Here is a 10,404-nt window from a genome sequence, read left to right as displayed (position 1 = left end):
GGCTCTGTGGGCAGTGGCGCAGGTTCTAGGGTGCCACAGCTAACCCACACCCAGCACTGCTGCCAGAGGTCAGGGGCTGTGCAGGCAGGCACATGGCCAGCAGAGCCAGCACACACTTGGGAGTCTCTGCCACCACTGCACAGCTGCCCCAGTCTCAGATCCGACAGGAGACACAGAAGTGGAAGCTCTGGTGATGGGGAGTCACTGGGATCCTGCCACTGCCCCCTAAGCTCCTGGTCCTGCTGACTGGCTGGCCATCCAGGACACTCTGGATGAAATGCACACGCACTCACGTACAGATACACGTAGACACACGTGTGTGCACATGCAGCCAAAGCCCTGGCTGGCTGTCTCACCCCCGCTGCCACAGCTGATGCTTCTGCTGGAGTAAAGACGAGGGCCTATGATTATACATTCTTAATTGAAGTAGTATCACACTCAAATAGATGAAAATTGTTTCTTGTTTGTGTCGAAATCAGGAGTTGCAGTGGTTTTCAAGGTGTCATAGTACATACACACATAGTACATATGTAGTGCTATAGGGCAGAAAGGAGGAGATAATGAGAGGGGTAGGGGAGACTAAAATGGTTCCACAAGCACGTGGTAACAAAAATAGTGAAACACTGTTCTAAATCAACAATGAATGTGAAATCTATTTTCCCTCTTCTTCTCCTTTACTTTTTTAAAATTTAACTGGCTTTGTATAATTGTCTCTTAGATATTAAAGCCCAAGCTGTGACTGACTCTGAGAAGAATGGGAATCCCAGAACATTTGATTGTGCTTATGCAAAACCTATACTTGGACCTAAAGGCAGTTGTCAGAACAGAGCAAGGAGACACTACAGGGTTCAAAATTGGAAAATATCTCTGCCAGGGATGTATTCTGTCTCCATACTTTTTCATTCTGTATGAAATCAGATCATCCAGGATGCAAGAAGGAATGTGGCATCAGGATTGTTGAAAGAGTCGTCAACAATCTGTGTTATGTAAATGACACAACCCTGCTTGCTGAAGGTGAGGAGGATCTGAAGTGCTTGCTGCAGAAGGTCAAGGACTGCAGCCTTCAATAGATTTTGAAGCTCAACATCAAGAAAACAAAGATTCTCACCAGAATCTTTGGCAGCATCATGATGGATGGTGAAGAGATTGAGATGGTTAACAGTTTTAGTTTACTTGGCTCCACAGTCAACACTCTTGGTACCAGCAGCCAGGAAATCAAGACACAAATTGCATTAGGAAAGTCAGCTGTGAAGGAAGGACCTCTTAAGAGTACTGAAGAGCAATGACGTCAGGCTGGAAACTAAGGTGTGCCTTATCCGGTCCAGAGTCTTTGCAATTGTGTACTATGCATTGGAGAGCTGGACAGTGACTAGAGATGATAGATAGAAAGAGAATTGATGCCTTTGAGATGTGGTGCTGGAGAATGTTGAATATACCATGGACTGCTAGGAAAACAAACAGGTTTATCCTGTAGAGGGTGAAGCCAGAATGCTCCTTGGAGTCAAGGGTTCTGAAGCTTCATCTGACATACTTTGGACATGTTGCAAGGAGAGACCAGTCCATGGAGAGGGACATCATGTTTTGGAGGGTGGAGGGACAGCACAGGAGAGGAAGACGTTTGATGAAATGGATCGATTTGGTGACGGGAAATCGGAGTGGATGTGTCAGAGACAGTGAGGTTGGCACAAGATAGAGCAGGGTTTAGGACTCTATGAGTCACAAGCGACTCAATGGCACATAACAACATTACTGGAAGTATTCAATAGAGGTGACTGTCTCCTGGACATGAAAAACCTAGATCATTTCTCACAGACTCCACATCCCATCCGGTGCACTCTATCATGTGGCAAACTATATTTCCAAGCTGTTCTCATTTTTCAGTTACAACTTTCAAGTGGGAAATCTCAAGTCGTTAAGAAGTTCCCTGAGATGATTTCAAGGTGACTTTAGTTTGGCTGGGGAGCTCTGGAGGCCTGGTGGCTAAGATGTTGTGCTGCCAACCCAAAAGCAGGTGATTCAATTCCACCAACTTTTTCACAGGACAAAAATGTGCCATCTCCTCCTGTGTGATTTACAGCTTCTAAAAACTCACTTGGACGGTAAGCTACTAGTCAGTTCCCACTTTACAACAATGAATGAGTTTTGAGTTTAGTTTGGCTGGAGTCTCTGGTGCTACAGTGAAGAAATTTAGCAGCAAACTTAAACATTAAAGATTTGAGCCAATCCAGGGTCATCTCAGAAGAAAAAATACTTGTGAATTACTTCCCCTCAAATCAGTTATTGAAACCCTGCATAGCTCAGTTCAACTCTGACACACATGGGGGTCCCCAGGAAATGCATATTAGTTCCTACAAATGTTCTCTAACTCTCTACTTGCATAGCAGTACTGAAACAAATTCAACTAATATCAGAAATATGACTTAGAAATATCCCTGAGGTGGAGAATAAAGTCCAGGATATTTCTGCTAATACTCTGCTTTCTGAGCTCTATTAAAGACTTCTTTGTACCATTTAGGGGAAGCATTTCTTTACTCTCTCCTGCCTCTATTTTGTTTACTCTCGTTAATTGCTTTGAACATGGAGGAAAGATGAAAGTTATACAAGTATTCAGTTCTTTCTTTCATAGAGTCTCTATGAGATGTCTATTACTCGATGGCACTTAACAGCAACAATAAAAACAACATAGAGAGAGCTCTGCTGGCCTAGTGGCTAGAAAGTTATGTTACCAAGCCAAAGGTGGGTGATTTTAATCTGCAGCCCTCAGGCCTGGTTTTTATTGTTTTTGGTCAAGCATTCTTCTAAGTGGTATAGCACTGGTCTATTTACTGTATAGAGGTAACTTGTGCTTGCTGTGATGTTAAACACTGTGACACTGATATGTCAAATGCAATATCGGTGACCCATGGTGACAGTGTTTGGTGGAACTCCCCAATTAAAACAAGCTTGGAAGCAAGAGTGGCATCCACTTCCGAAACAGCTTGCCTCTGGAAACTCCATGAATGTGGAGAAACGATGAAAGTTTTACAAGTGTTCGGGTCTTTCTCTACGAGTCATGTATGACTCAATGGCACTTAACAACAACACAATTATGATTTTCATTTTATCTGGTTTTGCCCTCAATGAGTTGTTTCCAGGAGATAGATAGCCACGAGTTGACAGTTTGACCACCTTATAAAATTTGCTTTGGGAATCTATCTGGAACTTTTGAGATCCAGTAAAAATTTGAAGACAACAGAATAAAGAATGTTTAATTGCCTGCTAAACAGCTCACTAGTCAATTAAGGCTCTATCTAAAAGAAAGAATCTAAGTAAATGTTTCCCAATCAATAGGCTAAAAAGTTTTTAAATTATTAAGAGTTCAGTCAACTGGCTTGTATATTGTTTCACTCATCCCACATCTAATGAGCACCTATCATATGATAGATTGTGTAATAAAGGTTTTGAATGTAGGCAACAAGATAGACAAATTCCCTGTTCTTGTAGAAAATAAATTCACCAATGCAACACAGCCAAGAAATAAACAAGATAATGTCAAATTGCAATGGCTTCTATTGGAAGGGGAAAATCATCAACCAAAACCCACAATTAATGTAGCAGGTGTGATTTGGGAAATAACGGTAGAGGAGTGCCGTAAAAGCCTTCTTTGTAAAGGAAACATTTTAGCTAACACCAGAATGAAAAAAAGAAGTCAGATTTGTGAAGGTCTTGAGAAAGAAGTCAAACAAGAGGGAAGTGCAAGAGGAAAGATCTTGGGTAGGAGTGAGCAAAGAGTATACAAAAAGAAGACAGCAGCTGTGTAGCTGGATGTTGTGACCACAGAGGGAGTGATTTGAGGAACTAGGCAAGACAAAAATGTTCCGAGAGACTTAGTTAGAGGGTGATATGCAGCCAGGCAAAACTTTTAAGCACAGCAGTTTTACTGCCAACAGATTAAACTTGCTTTACTCATATGTTGTACCATTGTTCAGATACATGTTGTAAAGATGTTGAAATACATTGTACCTGTTACTAAATTTCCAGCAGCTTTGTATCATTCTGAGAAATCATTGGTAAGATTTCTTGCTATTAAAAGATATACTTATCTCGGAAAATGTTGAAAAGTACTTCCTGCTCAAATACTTTCTGATTTAAAATCCGTTTGCACAAAGCTGAGTTTCCAATCATTCTTCTATTGTGAGAAGATATGGGAGTTTGCAAAGAAGAAAATGTGTCAAAACTCTTGTTTGGAGGACCAAATTCTTTATACAACAGATAAACCTAGGTGAAGTTAATGGTAAAAGCAGAGAAACCAGATATTACCCTCAGGCAAGTATCTCTGAGATCTTGGTATACAATTTCATCTTTTACAAGCCAGGGTCTAATATCTCCAGAGAATCTGTAAACTTACATTTTAAATAATTGCAAACTGAACAAAAATTGCATGCCTTCTTACATTAGCAGGCTTAAATTTTTCACTAATTGCAGTTATAAATACATTTATGCATAATGATGTAAATTGAAAGCAGACTGTTTTTAACGGCTGATGCCACCATCATCATGGAACCACCTCTATCTTACTATGAGAAGCTTATTTACCATAATTGACTTTCTCGTTGTTTTACCTTGTCTTTGACCCTGTACACCAGGCACATTGCTCCTGAATTTAAAAGAGAAAGTGATTAATGTAGCAAGTGCAGAGACAGTCAAGCTTGTGCACCCCAATGGGAACATGAGAGAAGCCTGATAAATAATAAACACCACCACTTCCTCCCACTCTGACTCTCTTCCACTGCATTTTTCAAGCAGCCTTTTAAATGAGAGGTCACTTATTTTAAAGCCAAATATACCTCAGTGTTATTCGAAACTTATTTATGCCATGGTCAGGGAAAAAATATTTACATCTGAAAATGCTGAACCATGAAACTCTAGCCACAGGAAAGGTTACCCATGTATAAAAAATACAAGTTTGTATCAACATAATTTCCATAATCATTTTTTTTTCTCCTCATGAAACAAATTTTGCTTCTGCTTTGCCTTGAGAGACTAACTATGGGTATTCTTTCTGCTTGAATTTCTCTAAGAAATAAATCATACTTGAAAAGTTTTTAAGGTTGAAACTAAAAATCTTTTAACTATGAGGGAAAGATAGCAAAGAAAGCCAATGCTGAAAAGACAGATGATAGAACAGAGGGTTTGGGGAATTAAAGAACAACAATAGTGGATTTCAAATTCATTCTGTGTAGGAGGTACAGAATTAGAAATGGAATATCTAGTTTCTAATTTCTTGGTAATCAGAAGTTAATGAATACTATAATTCAGCTTTGTTTTCAAAGATCATTTATATTTCCCCTCCCACTTCTTACCTATTATCTTTGCATCCTATTACTCGTTGGGTCTATTCTGATAGTTATTAGTTTTTTAAAAAAGTGTTCTCTTTTTCTCATAAGTGGTAAAGTAAGTCAAGAAACAGGGAATTAGATGCTGTGGAAAACTCAGTTAACATATCATTGAGTATATTGACAGAGAAGTGTAATAAGCAGTGTGCGGAAGAAGGGAAGATATAGAGGCTGAGTACCATTGAGCGTCTCACTGGTATGAAATTATTAGGAGAGCATAAACTCCCATTTAAATATATCAATATTATTCCATTTTAATGGTAGCTCAGTGGCTCCCCACTGCTGATCTAAACTCAAAACTTGGAACTCTATTTATAGATTTATAGTCATCTTCCGATAAAGTGAGAAATACATTGAGTATAATCTCAGTTATTCTTCCATATAGGACTCAGTCATTCAAACTTGCTGAGTTTCTATTTCTTAACCTATAACATGAAATATTGATATCAACTTTTATAGTGGTTGAGAAGATTCAATAAAATAATATGTGGTATGCTATGAGAATTGTTTCATCAGCAACAGGGTTGATTCTAGTATATCATCTGTCTCTGAGAAAATGCTTTCATTCTTTGTTTCTTTCCTTTTCATGCTTACTTAAGTATTTGTTGAGCATCAAATGCATGCTAGCATTGGAAAAAGTGTTAGAGATTTGTGAAAATGACAAAATTCCCCAACTTTAATGTGAGTTCATTGTGTAATAAAATATTTTATTTCTGGTTTTAGTTTGTTTCTACTTTTTAAACTGAGAGGTACTCCTAGGGAATCTTCACATGTTGTTAAGATTTCTTGACTCATTTGCATCTTAATACTTGAGCCTGGAGCACCACTTTGAACAAGTTTTAAGGCTAAAATAACTGAATAGCTTTCTTACAAGAACCACAATGAGATACCATCTCACCCCGGTAGCAGTGGCAAAGTATATAGTAGGGCAGTAAGCAATAAATGGTGGAAAGGATGTTGAGAGGTGGGAACTCTCATACACTTTTGGTGTGATTGTAAAATGGTACAACCACTCTGGAAGACAGTTTGGTGTTTCCTTTAAAAGTTGAACATAGAAACTCCATTTAACCCAGCTATTTCACTACTAACTAAGTAAGGCTTGGAAGCAGGAGTGGCATCCACTTCCTTAATAGCTTGCCTATGGAAACCCTATGAACCTGGAGAGAGGATGAAAGTTATATAGGAGGTGTCTAGGACTTTGGTTCATAGGGTCTCCATGAGTTGCCTGCGACTCGATGGCACTGACCAACAACATTCCACTACTAGGAAATTAGAACTGAGACACAAGTGAAATTTTGTAAACCAATGTTCATAGTAGTGTGATTCACTGATACAATAACATGAAAACAGTGGAAATGTCCAACCACAATAGAATGGATTGAGAAATTGTGATACATCCACAAAATGGAATACTATGCAGCATGCAGGAGCAATGATCTTGAAAAATACTATGTAACTTGGGAGAAGCTGTGGAGCATTATGGTGAGTGAACTAATGCAGTCTCATAAGAACAAGTACTGCATAAGACTGTTGTTTTTTTTTTTTTTTTATTATTATTATTAAAAGTATCCCCTTTATGGTTTTTAATCAGATCTATACAACAGTACAGTTAAACAACACAGAAATTGTGACACAAAACTGTAAAAATTGTTGAAAGGTATTGTTGTTGTTGTTAAGTGCCATCAAGTGGCAGGCAACTCATAGCGACCCTATGAAGGAGAGTCCTCAACGCTTGGGTGTCTCTCAAGCTCTCTCCAGGTTCACAGGATTTTTAGAGGCAAGCTATTTCAGAAGTGGATGCCACTCCTCCTTCTAAGCTTGTTTTAATCGGGGAGCTCCATCCCGCTCTCTGTCTGCATTGGGTAACCAGCCATTAACACATTTGACACATCATAAGACTATTACTGTAAAAATAGAAGGATAACTAATAAAACATGTATGGGAACTCAAGGGGAGGAGGGTTGAGGATGGGTAGGGACAAAACCACAGGGTAATATAATTTGGTGGGTGGAGGGAAAGGAAGAAAGAAATAGAAAATATCCAGGTTAAAAGACAGCATAATGACGGCAAGGTTCAATGGTGATTAATTTTATAAAACATAATGCATAAGAATAATTGTATGAAATACAATGTGAATGAAGAACAGTGTGAAACAAAATATGTACAAACTTTGTAAACAAACAAATTTAAAAAATAGATTAGATTTTACTTGGTAGCAGCTAGTAAATGAAACATGAAGTACAGACCAAAAGAATTTAATGTTGAAGCTAGGAATAGAAAATGCATAGTTATGTTCACTATCTGTGCCATAAGATAAGGAAACTCTGGGTGGGTAAGGAGTTGCACTGCCAATATTAACACAAGTGGTTTGAATTCACCAGTTCTTCCATGGGAGAAAGGTAGGCAATCTCCTCTTCTGTGATTTATAGCCTTTAAAAACCTTCTGCAGGTCAACTCCAAGTTGGTTCCAACTTCATGGCACATGGCAATGATACTAAGAAATCATGAGATATGATAAAATTTCTGAAAGATTATATATATAAAAAACCTCTGCAGCTTCTAGTGATTGGATAGAAGGAGCAAATATGTCTGAGTCAGCAAAATGAAGGAAATACTTAGAAAGAGAGAATAAGGAGGAAAAGTTGATGCTTTACTTGTTATTACTGTTAAGTGCCATCGAGTCGTAGACAACCCATAGCAATCCTATGAACGAAGGTCTTGAACACGAAATTTTCATCTTTTCTTGAAGGTCACAGAGTTTCCAGAAACTAGTGTGGTTTTTTTGGAAGTGGATGCCACTCCTGCTTCCAAGCCTGTTTTATTTGGGAGCTTCTCAAAAACTAGGCCTGAGGACAGCAGGCCAAATCCAATCAGCTCACACCCAGTTGTGAGCAACAGCTACACCCAAGTCTCAGCCCCAAACCACACATCTTTGCAGAATCCAGCTGTTCCACTTATCTTCTCAACCTGGAATACTTGTTATATCACTATGAAAAAGGCCATTAGGATACTGCCTCCACACTTTCTAGGGTGTGAGTTCAGGTTGTTGTTGTTGTTATATGCTGTCTAGTCCCTTGCAACTCAAAGTGAAAACAGCTCATAACCCTGTTCTATCCTGAGACAATCTTATTGTCTCTGACACACCTACCCTGGTTACCCCATCACTGAATCAATCTATTTTATCGAGGGTCTTTCTTGTGCTTCCCCTCCACCCTCCCAAGCATAATGTCCCTCTCCAAGGAATGGTCCTTGCAATATGCCTAAAATACATCAGACAGAGCTTCAGAATCCTTGTTTCCAAGGAGAAGCCTGATTTCACCCTCTGTAGGATGAACCTGTTTGTTCTCCTGGCAGTCCATGGTATATCCAATACTCTTATTCAGCACCACAGCTCAAAGGCATCAATTCTCTTTCTATAATTCCTAATTATTGTCCAGCTTTCTGATGCATAGCACATAACTGTGAAAATGATGGCCTGGATCAGGCACATCTTAGTCTCCAGACTGACATCTTTGCTCTTTAATATTCTGGAGATGTCCCTGAGAGCAGACTTTCCCAATGCAATTCATCTTTTGCTTTCCTGATGTTGATACCAAGAGTGTTGATAGTGGAGCCAAGCAAATTAACGCTGTTAACAATCTAAATCTCTTCACTTTCTATCATGATGCTATAAACAAACTCAGTGGTAAGGATCTTTGTTTCCTTGATGTTGAGCTTCAATCTATATTGAAGGCTATAGTCCTTGACCATCTGCAACAAGTGCTTACATTCTTCCTCAGTTTCAGCAAGCAAAGTTGTGTCATCTGCATAACGCAAGTGGTTGATGAGTCTTCTTCCAATCCTGAAGCCACATTTCTCCTCATAGAGCCCATCCTCCCATATGATCTGTTCTGCATATAGATTGAGAATGTATCGAGATAGGATACATCCCTGGCATATACCCTTCCCAAACTTTTTTCTCACGTTCCCTCTACAAAATACCATGTTAAATTATTTCTAAAAAGAAAATATAAATCTGAAAAGATGTGTGTAACAAATATGGAGTTTTGTAAGTGGAGGGAGAGGCATGAAGAAATTAGAAAATACCCATTGGGGACTTGAAAAGACAGAATAATAGTAGGATTAAATCAATGGTGATTAATTTTATAAAACATAATATATGGGAGTGAACATATGAAACACAATATGAATAAAGGAATGTGTGAAAAACAAAATACATGAATGAAACACAATGCAAACAAAAGTAATTTCTTAAAAGAAAAAACACCTAGAAACTGGAAAAGAATGTGAACATGATCAATTCATTAGGTGCTGCATATGGATAACAAACTGACTCCTATCTTTTGTTTTCTTTATTCTGTATTTCTTTTTTCCAGTTGCAATCAGCCAATATAAATTCATATTAAGTGTTATTATTTATTAAGATGCCAATAGCTAATTGCTTTTAGATTGTAATTGAAATTACTAATAAATTACATTGTTGTTGTTGTTGTTGTTATGTGCCGTCGAGTCGCCTGTGACTCCTAGCGACCCTATGTACAACAGCCCTAAACTCCGCTCTGTCCTGTGCCAATCGCACTGTCTCTGACACTCCCATCCCAATTATCCCAGTCACTGAATCAATCCACCTCATAGAGGGCCTTCCTCTCCTGCGCTGTCCCTCCACCCTACCAAGCATGATGTCCCTCTCTAAGGACCGGTGTTTCCTCACTACATGTATAATATTAAAGAAGAGAGAATGTAGGGGTGCCTTACTTATCCTATTTTCTTGATTTACTGATGTGATCATCTCATCATTTTCCCCAACTACTAATATGCCAATTGCTGTATATGATTATGATAAAATGGCACTTAGAGCCAGCACTTTTTAAAAACGTCAACAATGACCTGATAATTTTGAGTCGTTGGAACAAAGACAGGGAGACTACCTTAAGTTAGCAAAACTGGGGAAAAAAGAAAACCTCATTCACCCTAGATTCCATGTTCCTGAACTGACTGTCAATTTAGACTAGATTTCAATAGAGAGAAA

This window comes from Elephantulus edwardii, unplaced genomic scaffold, assembly GCF_000299155.1.
Source record: "Elephantulus edwardii isolate Elephantulus edwardi_28Jun2011 unplaced genomic scaffold, EleEdw1.0 scaffold00448, whole genome shotgun sequence".
NCBI classification, from domain to species: domain Eukaryota; kingdom Metazoa; phylum Chordata; class Mammalia; order Macroscelidea; family Macroscelididae; genus Elephantulus; species Elephantulus edwardii.
The sequence above is the reverse complement of the archived record's forward strand: the minus strand, read 5'-3'. Positions refer to the sequence as shown.